We start from the raw sequence: 13,575 nt of genomic DNA on the forward strand, positions 1-13,575 counted from the left end.
TTCATAGTTTTCATGTCTTCACTATTATTCTACAATGTATACAATAGTAAAAGTAAAGAAAAACCCTTGAATGAGTAGGTGTGTCCAAACGTTTGACTGGTACTGTACATGTTTTGCAGGGTTGCAAAATTCCGGTAACTCCCCAAATTCCCATGCTTTATAGAAATCCTGATTGGAAGATGTTTTAACCCGAAGGGAATCAGCGGGAAATCCAGGAATCCTCCAACAAGGAAAGTCACAGGAATTTTGCAACCCTGATGTTCTCAGTCAACACATCCTAATCTCACGGAAGAACGTATTCTCAAACATGCTACTGCAAGGTTACTCCAATGGTATGCCAACCGTTCCTTAGCAACTGTTTGTGTGTCTGTTGCGTGGTACTAGGATATCGGTACTGAACAGTGTTGAAGTCTTCACGTGACATGAAATATATAGCTGTCAATCGCCAAGGTACTGAGAGGAACGGAGAACAATGCAACAACATATCAAGTCATTTAGGATTTGAAAACGTCTTGTCGGACTACATGTATGTCACATGCCACGGTTGCGTGTATTTGACGATACGTTTTTGTGAACTCACTTTGTCTTGTGAACGCCCCCCTTACAGACAGAAGGGCAATGCTCAAAGCTGGACTTGATGTTGCACGTTGTTTGTTCAAAGATGTTGAATAATATTGTGCTGTTAATTGGTTGTGCTGGTTGATCGCTGTAACCGGGCTGGGAGGTTAGCCTTTGGACCTAACATGATTCCGTAGTCCTAAGTGTCAAGATGTTGTATATTATACTATTTAATGGTATAAATTGATAAGAAGGGATGTGATTGTGAATTGAATTGTGAATCTTTGATGTCATCATGTATTGGACTTGATTGAGTATTCCAAATATACGTTTTTTTCAGCTTCGAGCCAAACCATTATTTTGACAGGTTACTCGACAGAAATGTTTACTTTGCCAATAAGATAATGATCGTGCCTAGAAGCGATGATTTTACTTGTTTTACAGGCATATGATTATTTTTTATCAGTGACTTTAGTCTGTGATTCGATCAAAAGGCGCGTTGTCGTCGACTAGAACTCTGCACGTGACTTTCAAAGGTCATTTACGATGTCCCAGGGTTGAACTTTGGTCTTAGCCTGTCTATGTGCTATCTAATCATGTGTGGCCCAGAGAGAGAAACAGGCTGATACAAAGTGTGTGTGTGTCAAGTGCGACACATAATGCAAGTTTGATAGATGGAGTTCCTCCTTTGGTTTTAATGAATATTACAGCACATTTAACGCCATGTCACACACTGTACACTCAAACAGAAAGTATGTAGCTGAATATTCAATACAGTAGGCCTTATTTCATTACAACAAAGTCTTAGTATGGTGTCCATATTAGGACATTGATTCTGACCCAGATTTGTCTGATGCCTATGTCCTAATATGGACACTGTGCCAGAGGGTAGAGAGGAAAACTCCTCTATAACAGATTGATATTTTTTATCTGTGCATACAGTAGAGATCAATACCATTTCTATATAAATTAAAAAGCAGTAACAGTCGTTACCGTTCCTAGGACTGTACGGAAAATGGACAATAAAATAGAACAATCACTCTCACAGCTAGTGAGACCATCCTCTTGACCTTAGCCGTCGGGGTCAGACAATCAATCAAACACGGGTGTCTCTTACGCTTCTCGAAGATTCTGGACAATCGGTTTCTCTCACTCCTCATCCGAGACACTGATGTCATCAATGTCTCTGTCGTACTGACTGCAGTTGTTGGCCTCATCTATGGAACCTGGAATACAGTGAACATTACTGTCTGTCCAGTCCATGTTTTCATTATAATACAGTGAACATTAGTCTGTCCAGTCCATGTTATCATTATAATACAGTGAACATTACTGTCTGTCCAGTCCATGTTATCATTAAAATACAGTGAACATTACTGTCCAGTCCATGTTATCATTATAATACAGTGAACATTACTGTCTGTCCAGTCCATGTTATCATTAAAATACAGTGAACATTACTGTCCAGTCCATGTTATCATTATAATACAGTGAACATTAGTCTGTCCAGTCCATGTTATCATTATAATACAGTGAACATTACTGTCCAGTCCATGGTTTCTTTATAATACAGTGAACATTACTGTCTGGTCCATGTTATCATTATAATACAGTGAACATTACTGTCTGGTCCATGGTTTCTTTATAATACAGTGAACATTACTGTCTGTCCAGTCCATGTTTTCATTATAATACAGTGAACATTACTGTCCAGTCCATGTTTTCATTATAATACAGTGAACATTACTGTCTGTCCAGTCCATGTTTTCATTAAAATACAGTGAACATTACTGTCCAGTCCATGGTTTCATTATAATACAGTGAACATTACTGTCTGTCCAGTCCATGTTTTCATTATAATACAGTGAACATTACTGTCTGTCCAGTCCATGTTTTCATTAAAATACAGTGAACATTACTGTCAGTCCATGTTATCATTAAAATACAGTGACCATTACTGTCTGTCCAGTCCATGTTATCATTATAATACAGTGAACATTACTGTCCAGTCCATGTTTTCATTATAATACAGTGAACATTACTGTCTGTCCAGTCCATGTTTTCATTATAATACAGTGAACATTACTGTCTGTCCATGTTTTCATTAAAATACAGTGAACATTACTGTCCAGTCCATGGTTTCATTATAATACAGTGAACATTACTGTCCAGTCCATGTTTTCATTATAATACAGTGAACATTACTGTCAGTCCATGTTATCATTAAAATACAGTGAACATTACTGTCAGTCCATGTTATCATTAAAATACAGTGACCATTACTGTCTGTCCAGTCCATGTTATCATTATAATACAGTGAACATTACTGTCCAGTCCATGTTTTCATTATAATACAGTGAACATTACTGTCCAGTCCATGTTATCATTATAATACAGTGAACATTACTGTCTGTCCAGTCCATGTTTTCATTATAATACAGTGAACATTACTGTCCAGTCCATGTTTTCATTATAATACAGTGAACATTACTGTCTGTCCAGTCCATGTTTTCATTAAAATACAGTGAACATTACTGTCCAGTCCATGGTTTCATTATAATACAGTGAACATTACTGTCTGTCCAGTCCATGTTTTCATTATAATACAGTGAACATTACTGTCTGTCCAGTCCATGTTTTCATTAAAATACAGTGAACATTACTGTCAGTCCATGTTATCATTAAAATACAGTGAACATTACTGTCAGTCCATGTTATCATTAAAATACAGTGACCATTACTGTCTGTCCAGTCCATGTTATCATTATAATACAGTGAACATTACTGTCCAGTCCATGTTTTCATTATAATACAGTGAACATTACTGTCTGTCCAGTCCATGTTTTCATTATAATACAGTGAACATTACTGTCTGTCCATGTTTTCATTAAAATACAGTAAACATTACTGTCCAGTCCATGGTTTCATTATAATACAGTGAACATTACTGTCCAGTCCATGTTTTCATTATAATACAGTGAACATTACTGTCAGTCCATGTTATCATTAAAATACAGTGAACATTACTGTCAGTCCATGTTATCATTAAAATACAGTGACCATTACTGTCTGTCCAGTCCATGTTTTCATTATAATACAGTGAACATTACTGTCAGTCCATGTTATCATTAAAATACAGTGAACATTACTGTCAGTCCATGTTATCATTATAATACAGTGAACATTACTGTCCAGTCCATGTTTTCATTATAATACAGTGAACATTACTGTCTGTCCAGTCCATGTTTTCATTATAATACAGTGAACATTACTGTCCAGTCCATGTTATCATTATAATACAGTGAACATTACTGTCTGTCCAGTCCATGTTTTCATTAAAATACAGTGAACATTAGTCTGTCCAGTCCATGTTTTCATTATAATACAGTGAACATTACTGTCTGTCCAGTCCATGTTTTCATTATAATACAGTGAACATTACTGTCTGTCCATGGTTTCATTATAATACAGTGAACATTACTGTCTGTCCAGTCCATTATTTCATTATAATACAGTGAACATTACTGTCCAGTCCATGGTTTCATTATAATACAGTGAACATTACTGTCTGTCCATGGTTTCATTATAATACAGTGAACATTACTGTCTGTCCAGTCCATGTTTTCTTTATAATACAGTGAACATTAGTCTGTCCAGTCCATGTTTTCATTATAATACAGTGAACATTAGTCTGTCCAGTCCATGTTATCATTATAATACAGTGAACATTACTGTCCAGTCCATGGTTTCTTTATAATACAGTGAACATTACTGTCTGGTCCATGTTATCATTATAATACAGTGAACATTACTGTCTGGTCCATGGTTTCTTTATAATACAGTGAACATTACTGTCTGGTCCATGGTTTCTTTATAATACAGTGAATATTAGTCTGTCCAGTCCATGTTATCATTATAATACAGTGAACATTACTGTCTGTCCAGTCCATGTTTTCATTAAAATACAGTGAACATTACTGTCCAGTCCATGTTTTCATTATAATACAGTGAACATTACTGTCTGTCCAGTCCATGGTTTCATTATAATACAGTGAACATTACTGTCCAGTCCATGTTATCATTATAATACAGTGAACATTACTGTCTGTCCAGTCCATGTTTTCATTAAAATACAGTGAACATTACTGTCCAGTCCATGGTTTCATTATAATACAGTGAACATTACTGTCTGTCCAGTCCATGTTTTCATTATAATACAGTGAACATTACTGTCTGTCCAGTCCATGTTTTCATTAAAATACAGTGAACATTACTGTCAGTCCATGTTATCATTAAAATACAGTGAACATTACTGTCAGTCCATGTTATCATTAAAATACAGTGACCATTACTGTCTGTCCAGTCCATGTTATCATTATAATACAGTGAACATTACTGTCCAGTCCATGTTTTCATTATAATACAGTGAACATTACTGTCTGTCCAGTCCATGTTTTCATTATAATACAGTGAACATTACTGTCTGTCCATGGTTTCATTATAATACAGTGAACATTACTGTCCAGTCCATGTTATCATTATAATACAGTGAACATTACTGTCTGTCCAGTCCATGTTTTCATTAAAATACAGTGAACATTAGTCTGTCCAGTCCATGTTTTCATTATAATACAGTGAACATTACTGTCTGTCCAGTCCATGTTTTCATTATAATACAGTGAACATTACTGTCTGTCCATGGTTTCATTATAATACAGTGAACATTACTGTCTGTCCAGTCCATGGTTTCATTATAATACAGTGAACATTACTGTCCAGTCCATGGTTTCATTATAATACAGTGAACATTACTGTCTGTCCAGTCCATGGTTTCATTATAATACAGTGAACATTACTGTCCAGTCCATGTTATCATTAAAATACAGTGAACATTACTGTCTGTCCAGTCCATGTTTTCATTAAAATACAGTGAACATTACTGTCCAGTCCATGGTTTCATTATAATACAGTGAACATTACTGTCTGTCCAGTCCATGTTTTCATTAAAATACAGTGAACATTACTGTCCAGTCCATGGTTTCATTATAATACAGTGAACATTACTGTCTGTCCAGTCCATGTTTTCATTATAATACAGTAAACATTACTGTCCAGTCCATGTTTTAATTTCACACCCAATGTCAGACACCCTAATCACCATTCTTATAATGATAAGAAATTAAACATAAAGTCTCATTAAACGCAACACAAGATGGTGATCCTGCTCCGAGTTACAAATAGCATCGCTGGATACATTTGCGTATTTTTGCCACGCAAGTAATCAGAGCGGCTATATGGTGTTAGATACTGTACGTTCGGCTTAAAGAGGGACATTACAGTACCCGTGTCTAGGTCCTGGTTTGAACTTGGGGTTCTCTAGTTTCTCCCAGACCACAGCACCCACCTCTTACGGAGTGACACTTCCACATTAGAGGGAACCATGTTGACCACACTGTCGGTTACATCTGCTACCTAGAGGAGAGGGGTAGGAGGAGGGGCAGAGGACAACCTATTTGTTAGAGAGATACCATTTGAGACACTAACCATCCTACTAGGACATGTAAAGAGAGAGAAGAAAACAGAGAGAGAGCAACTCCCCCCCCCCCCCCCCCCCCCCATACACACACACACACACACACACACACACACACAGAGATGGTGGAACACCTTGTCCCCAAACTGAATGTGACAGGTGAGAGACAGATGTTAATCACTGTTAACAGGTTTACTCCAAAACAGAAAAGCAACCAAATTTCATAAGGTTTTGTTTTCTCGTCCCCCGCTGTGTGTTCGTTTGTGTTTTCTTTCTCACCACGGTGCAGTTAGCCTCAATGTAGGGCAATTCAGGGGTGGTATAGATACACTACCAGGTAGACTAGTTGACAACAAGTTCTCAGTTACAACTGTGACCCTTAACACAGACAAAGCTGGGCCAGAGGTTTACAGAATGGTGTCGTCTGCGTAGAGGTGGATCAAAGAATCACCAGCAGCGAGAGCGACATTAGTGAGGTCGGGCACTGATGTTAGGCGATTAGGCCAGGCTCCCCATCGGAGTTCCAATTCATTGCAAAGGTGTTTGAAGGTGTTGAGGTCAGGGCTCTGTGCAGGCCAGTCAAGTTCTTCCACACCGATCTCGACAAACCATTTCTGTATGGACCTCGCTTGCATTGTCATGCTGATACAGGAAAGGGTCTTCCCCAAACTGTTGCCACAAAGTTGGAAGGACAGAATCATTGAGAATGTAATTGTATGCTGTAGCGTTAAGATTTCCCTTCATTGGAACTAAGGGGCCCGAACCATGAAAAACAGCCCCAGACCATTATTCCTCCTCCACCAAACTTTACAGTTGGCACTATGCATTGGGGCAGGTAGTATTCTTCTGGCATCCGCCAAACCCAGATTTGTCCATTGGACTGCCTGATAATGATGCGTGATTCATCACTCCAGAGAACGCTTTTCCACTGCTCCAGAGTTTCCACTGTCTCAGAGTTTCCACTGCTCCAGAGTTTCCACTGCTCCAGAGTTTCCACTGCTCCAGAGTTTCCACTGTCTCAGAGTTTCCACTGCTCCAGAGTTTCCACTGCTCCAGAGTTTCCATTGCTCCAGAGTTTCCACTGCCTCAGAGTTTCCACTGTCTCAGAGTTTCCACTGCTCCAGAGTTTCCACTGCTCCAGAGTTTCCACTGCTCAGAGTTTCCACTGCCTCAGAGTTTCCACTGCCTCAGAGTTTCCACTGTCTCAGAGTTTCCACTGCTCCAGAGTTTCCACTGCTCCAGAGTTTCCACTGCTCCAGAGTTTCCACTGTCTCAGAGTTTCCACTGCTCCAGAGTTTCCACTGCTCCAGAGTTTCCACTGCTCCAGAGTTTCCACTGTCTCAGAGTTTCCACTGCTCCAGAGTTTCCACTGCTCCAGAGTTTCCATTGCTCCAGAGTTTCCACTGCCTCAGAGTTTCCACTGTCTCAGAGTTTCCACTGCTCCAGAGTTTCCACTGCTCCAGAGTTTCCACTGCTCAGAGTTTCCACTGCCTCAGAGTTTCCACTGCCTCAGAGTTTCCACTGTCTCAGAGTTTCCACTGCTCCAGAGTTTCCACTGCTCCAGAGTTTCCACTGCTCCAGAGTTTCCACTGTTCAGATTTTCCACTGCCTCAGAGTTTCCACTGCTTCAGAGTTTCCACTGCTCCAGAGTTTCCACTGTCTCAGAGTTTCCACTGCCTCAGTTTCCACTGTCTCAGAGTTTCCACTGCTCCAAAGTTTCCACTGCTCCAGAGTTTCCACTGCCTCAGAGTTTCCACTGCCTCAGAGTTTCCACTTTCTCATAGTTTCCACTGTCTCAGAGTTTCCACTGCTCCAGAGTTTCCACTGCTCCAGAGTTTCCACTGCTCAGAGTTTCCACTGTCTCAGAGTTTCCACTGCCACAGAGTTTCCACTGCTCCAGAGTTTCCACTGCTCAGAGTTTCCACTGCTCCAGAGTTTCCACTGTCTCAGAGTTTCCACTGCTCCAGAGTTTCCACTGCCTCCGAGTTTCCACTGCCTCAGAGTTTCCACTGCTCCAGAGTTTCCACTGCTCCAGAGTTTCCACTGCTCCAAGCTTTGCACCACTCCAGCCAGTGCTTGGCATTGTGCATGGTGATCTTAGGCTTGTGTGCGGCTGCTCGGCCATGGAAACCTGCTACATGAAGCTCCCGACGAACAGTTCTTGTGCTGACGTTGCTTCCAGAGGCAGTTTGGAACGCGGTAGTGAATGTTGCAACCGAGGACATACAATTCTTCAGCACTCGGCGGTCCTGTTCTGTGAGCTTGTGCGGCCTACCACTTTGCAGCTGAGCTGGTGTTGCTCCTAGATTTTTCCACTTCACAATAACAGCACTTACAGTTGACCGGAAAAGTCTAGCAGGGCAGAAATTTGACTGACTTGTTGGAAAGGTGGCATCCTATGACGATGCCACGTTGAAAGTCACTGAGCTCTTCAGTAAGGCCATTCTACTGCCAATGTTTGTCTATGGAGATTGCATGGCTGTGTGCTCGATTTTATACACCCGTCAACAGCGGTGTGGCTGAAATAGCCGAATCCACTCATTTGAAGGGGTGTCCAACATAGGACAGTTCAGGTTGGTATAGCCTCAACATAGGACAGTCCAGGTTGGTATAGCCTCAACATAGGACAGTCCAGGTTGGTATAGCCTCAACATAGGACAGTCCAGGTTGGTATAGCCTCAACATAGGACAGTCCAGGTTGGTATAGCCTCAACATAAGACAGTCCAGGTTGGTATAGCCTCAACATAGGACAGTTCAGGTATAAAAACTAAGACGGCACCATGAACAGAAGGAAACACAGGCATTAGCCTTTTATAAAGGGTAATAAGGGTTATAGGGTTATAAAGGATAATAAGGGTTATAAAGGGTTATACAGGGTAATGAGGGTTATAAGGGTTATACAGGGTAATAAGGGTTATAAAGGGCAATAAGGGTTATAAAGGGTTATAAAGGTTAATGAGGGTTATAACGGGTAATAAGGGTTATAAAGGGTTATACGGGTTATAAAGGGTAATAAGGGTTATAAAGGGCAATAAGGGTAATAAGGGTTATACATGGTTATAAAGGTTTATTAAGGGTTATAAAGGGTAATAGGGGTTATAAAGCGTAATAAGGGTTATAAAGGGTTATACGGGTTATAAAGGGTAATGAGGGTTATAAAGGGTAATAAGGGTTATAAAGGGTCATACGGGTTATACAGGGTAATAAGGGTTATAAAGGGTTATAAAGGGTAATGAGGGTTATAACGGGTAATAGGGGTTATAAAGGGTTATACAGGGTAATACGGGTTATAAAGGGTAATAAGGGTTACTTTTGCACTACTTTTGACCAGAGCCCTATGGGTAAAAGGATACCATTTGGGACTCAACCTAGGTTAAGTGTCTTTCTAAAGAGCATTAGTACAACAGTAGCTTCCTGCAGATATTTGCAGCAGTGTCGGCTCAGCCTGGGACAGGGAATAATGTTACCAAGTTTGGCCACTAGATGGCAACAACACTTAATGAGAACATATTTAACCCCTTTGACCAATCAGGTTGCATTATTAATTTAGCACTTCTTTTAACTTTTTTTTCTCCAGAAGAATTAAAATCCCCTTATTTCCCAATACTGGGGAAGTGTGTTTGTTATGGATACTTTGAGATTGTAATGTTTGTCTTTTCAATAAGAGCTGAAATGTAAATATTTCTGTTGCTTTGGCAGTGTGTGTTGGTTACGGAAATGTAGTGTGTTTGGACATGTACGGACGGTATGTCTGGTCCAACCCAGAGCCATGTATTTAAAGAGTTGAGACATTGAGGGTTCTACATTATGATGCATTAATTAACATGACACTACAACATTCTACGGCAGCCATGTTAGCATCGTTTAAATATTCCTGTGTAATGTTATGTAACGGAATTTATAGATTTAGATCAATATTCAAAATTCTTAATGTTGGCCCAACTCTCTAAAATATTTGGCTCTGGTAAAAACAGTTGAATTCTGGGAAAAATAGTTGTCTAAGAGAGGGCAGGAGCCTTAAATAGGCTGTTATCCTGCATCAGCAGAATGCTAGAGATTCATCATCGACAAAGACAGGAGTCACTGCACCTCACATTTTTCACTTACTTCTCTGTGACACACAAGTCATGCACATGCACGCACGCACGCACACACACACACACACACACACACACACACACACACACACATAGAGAGAGAGAGATTGTGTGAGAGAGAGAGAGAGAGAGGGGGGGGGGGATGAGAAAACGCTAAACACAGAAAGAGGAAGGGGCAGAGAGACAGTGTGGGGTTCAACGTCCTGCTGAAATCTTACTCAGCGAAAAAAGGAAAAAAATAAGGAATTTCCGAGTCACTGAAATGTTATATTTCAACAGAGGCATTGAAACCAACTGATTTTATATAGAAACACCATGCAACAATTTGATCCACAAGAACTAACAGAAAAAGAAAGAAGCTATGAGATATACAGTGCCTTGCGAAAGTATTCGGCCCCCTTGAACTTTGCGACCTTTTGCCACATTTCAGGCTTCAAACATAAAGATATAAAACTGTATTGTTTTGTGAAGAATCAACAACAAGTGGGACACAATCATGAAGTGGAACGACATTTATTGGATATTTCAAACTTTTTTAACAAATCAAAAACTGAAAAATTGGGCGTGCAAAATTATTCAGCCCCTTTACTTTCAGTGCAGCAAACTCTCTCCAGAAGTTCAGTGAGGATCTCTGAATGATCCAATGTTGACCTAAATGACTAATGATGATAAATACAATCCACCTGTGTGTAATCAAGTCTCCGTATAAATGCACCTGCACTGTGATAGTCTCAGAGGTCTGTTAAAAGCGCAGAGAGCATCATGAAGAACAAGGAACACACCAGGCAGGTCCGAGATACTGTCCGAGATACTGTTGTGAAGCCGGATTTGGATACAAAAAGATTTCCCAAGCTTTAAACATCCCAAGGAGCACTGTGCAAGCAATAATATTGAAATGGAAGGAGTATCAGACCACTGCAAATCTACCAAGACCTGGCCGTCCCTCTAAACTTTCAGCTCATACAAGGAGAAGACTGATCAGAGATGCAGCCAAGAGGCCCATGATCACTCTGGATGAACTGCAGAGATCTACAGCTGAGGTGGGAGACTCTGTCCATAGGACAACAATCAGTCGTATATTGCACAAATCTGGCCTTTATGGAAGAGTGGCAAGAAGCCATTTCTTAAAGATATCCATAAAAAGTGTCGTTTAAAGTTTGCCACAAGCCACCTGGGAGACACACCAAACATGTGGAAGAAGGTGTTCTGGTCAGATGAAACCAAAATTGAACTTTTTGGCAACAATGCAAAACGTTATGTTTGGCGTAAAAGCAACACAGCTGAACACACCATCCCCACTGTCAAACATGGTGGTGGCAGCATCATGGTTTGGGCCTGCTTTTCTTCAGCAGGGACAGGGAAGATGGTTCAAATTGATGGGAAGATGGATGGAGCCAAATACAGGACCATTCTGGAAGAAAACCTGATGTCTGCAAAAGACCTGAGACTGGGACGGAGATTTGTCTTCCAACAAGACAATGATCCAAAACATAAAGCAAAATCTACAATGGAATGGCTCAAAAATAAACATATCCAGGTGTTAGAATGGCCAAGTCAAAGTCCAGACCTGAATCCAATCGAGAATCTGTGGAAAGAACTGAAAACTGCTGTTCACAAATGCTCTCCATCCAACCTCACTGAGCTCGAGCTGTTTTGCAAGGAGGAATGGGAAAAAATGTCAGTCTCTCGATGTGCAAAACTGATAGAGACATACCCCAAGCGACTTACAGCTGTAATCGCAGCAAAAGGTGGCGCTACAAAGTATTAACTTAAGGGGGCTGAATAATTTTGCACGCCCAATTTCTCAGTTTTTGATTTGTTAAAAAAGTTTGAAATATCCAATAAATGTCGTTCCACTTCATGATTGTGTCCCACTTGTTGTTGATTCTTCACAAAAAAATACAGTTTTATATCTTTATGTTTGAAGCCTGAAATGTGGCAAAAGGTCGCAAAGTTCAAGGGGGCCGAATACTTTCGCAAGGCACTGTATATATATATATATATATATATATATACACACACTCACTCACTCACTCACTCACACACTCACTCACTCACTAACTCTCTCTCTCTTACCTTTTCTGCTTTAGTTCTGCCTTGTTGATGGTGTTCATCTGAACTGGAGGAGACAGACAATCAACAGTATAGTAGTACGGTCTTGTATAGTATTGTTAAGAAACGTCTGAAGCAACTCTAGTCTCAAAAGACTCAATGCAAAAGAAAATCCTCAAAAGAGCCCACACTCACACCCCTACCTGGGTTTCTCCTGCTGCTGTGCCTCAGCTGATTTGGGCCCCTGGTAAATGATCTCCCCTCTGTTGTGTTTCATGCCGTTCTTATCTGACGTCACTGTCGGCTGCGAAGGCTCCTGGGGCTTCTCGTTGCTATGGCACCCGTGGGTACAGCCCTACAATAGGAAAGTCCACTCGGGATGCTGTCTCTGATACCTATGGTCCAATCACAATCTAAAGCATTCTCAGAAGTCCCCTACACATTCATGACCTATAATACTATAATAATGACCTATAATACTATAATAATGACCTATAATACTATAATAATAACCTATAATACTATAATAATGACCTATAATACATCTCTGCACTGACGAATCTCTCCTCATTCATTTACTTATTTCAGCAACTAAAGGCTTGTGAGGCATATTTTTCTGTTTTAAATTTTACTCCGGAACCACGATGATAAATACAATCGTTTTTCTCGAGTGCACTTTTAACAGAGCTGAGATGTACTTTTGGTCGAGAGCTTCAAGTTCCTCGGTGTCCATGTCACTAAGGACCTACTGTATCATGGTCCAAATACAGCAAACTAGATGTGAAGAAGGTGCGACTACGTCTCTTCCCCCTCAGGAGGCTGACAAGACTTGGGCTCCTCAGATCCTCAAGCAGATCCACAGCTGCACCGTTGAAAAGACTTGGGCTCCTCAGATCCACAGCGGCACCGTTGAAAAGACTTGGGCTCCTCAGGTCCTCAAGAAGTTCCACAGCTGCACCGTTGAACGCATCTTGACTGGCTGCATCAGCACTTGGTATTGCAACTGCTTGGCATCCAATCACAAGGCGCCACAGAGGGTGGTTCGTACGTCCCAGTACATCACTGGGGCCAAGCTTCCTGACATCCAGGACCTGTATACTAGGCGGTGTCAGAGGAAGGCCCTAAAAATGGTAAAAAAAACCTCCAGACACCCAAGTCACAGACTGTTCTCTCTGCTTCCACGGGGGAATACATATTTCACTGTACAGCGCTACCTATGGGTTGTGGATCAATGACATGGGGTATCAGTCTACTCAGTGACACCCAGAGAACATTAGCATCGTAGCTCTTATTGCGGGACTCTGAAACGACTGTGAAATGAGACACATTTATTG

At 40.7% G+C, this 13,575-nt stretch overlaps 1 long non-coding RNA gene across 1 annotated transcript; it reads right to left on the reverse strand.

The window, feature by feature from the left end:
* Window positions 1-32: 32 nt before the first annotated feature.
* On the reverse strand, window positions 33-12,718 carry LOC118965989. Its single transcript, XR_005053162.1, has 4 exons — window positions 12,445-12,718; window positions 12,266-12,308; window positions 5,963-6,030; window positions 33-1,784 (listed from the first exon to the last, which is right to left on the reverse strand). It is a non-coding gene; the product is annotated as an uncharacterized LOC118965989 (long non-coding RNA).
* Window positions 12,719-13,575: the final 857 nt, after the last annotated feature.

This window comes from Oncorhynchus mykiss, chromosome 9, assembly GCF_013265735.2.
Source record: "Oncorhynchus mykiss isolate Arlee chromosome 9, USDA_OmykA_1.1, whole genome shotgun sequence".
Taxonomy (NCBI): domain Eukaryota; kingdom Metazoa; phylum Chordata; class Actinopteri; order Salmoniformes; family Salmonidae; genus Oncorhynchus; species Oncorhynchus mykiss.